The sequence below is a fragment of the Trachymyrmex cornetzi genome, unplaced genomic scaffold (genome assembly GCF_001594075.2).
Source record: "Trachymyrmex cornetzi isolate Tcor2-1 unplaced genomic scaffold, Tcor1.1 scaffold215, whole genome shotgun sequence".
NCBI lineage: Eukaryota > Metazoa > Arthropoda > Insecta > Hymenoptera > Formicidae > Trachymyrmex > Trachymyrmex cornetzi.
The window spans coordinates 67440-68456 of record NW_017296793.1 but is presented as its reverse complement, the minus strand read 5'-3'; positions in this window follow the sequence as shown (position 1 = coordinate 68456).

The following is a 1017-nucleotide window of genomic DNA, read 5'->3' as shown; positions in this document are numbered from 1 at the left end:
GTTGACACGATATCTCGAGAACCAATAGCTAGAAATCAAAGAATAAAATAACGTTTTCTTAAAGTTTATTTGCGTGGCTATCGCGTAAATGAAAATTATTGAAAAATATTTAAAATTCATGAGTTGACACGTGTTTTTAGAAAGTGCGAAAGAACTCTTTTTTTCCGCGCTAAAAAGTTGGATAAAAAATTTATTTTTTAATTAAACCAGTTTATTCTAGCTTACTCGATAGCTAGTCAATCTACGAATACAACGCTGCAAGAATTTTTAAAATCGGTCGGTTAGTTTTTCCGAAATCGTGTCAATCGCCTAAAAAACAACATTTCAAGAAAAAAGCGTTAAAAGGTTTTTATAGATTTTTTTGAAAATAAAATAATTAAACTATTTACCGGTAATCAGCGATTCTTGGTCCATAAAGTAAGCCTCTAACTTTTTTAAACATTTGGCTGTAAAAAAAATGTTTGGCTGTAGAATAGTTAGTTGTTCGTATTCCTTTCTGAAATTTTGAATACCAGAAACAAATTGACTTTTGGCTATAGAATCGTTGATTCTTCGAATTTCTTTCTGAAATATTGTATTTTTAGTGTATTCTTGAAATATTGTACAATCGAAATATGCAAAAAAAAAGTTAAGCTATCCGTCAAACCAACAGTCTTTTTACAGGAGATGTAAATTGTAAATCTTCTAGACCGCTTATAACAGTGATAATTTTGGCAGGTTGTCAATTACTGTTACCATTTTTATCGCGTATTTAAAGCGATGCTAAAGCTTCCTGTTTTACCACATTTCCATTCGGTGAAAAATCTCTGTATTGGATATACGGATTGTAAAAGTATTATTGCTTAAATTAAAGTACGCACAAACGGAACCTCAACTGCACTGGATTTCATGAGAAAATCGAAAAAAAGTTTCAGATTCGTTAAAAATTCACTCACTTTTGACTCGTACAGCTGTCACCTCAGATATATATTTGCTTGATATAAGAGTTTTAGAGTCCATATCTTGAAAATAAGCGTG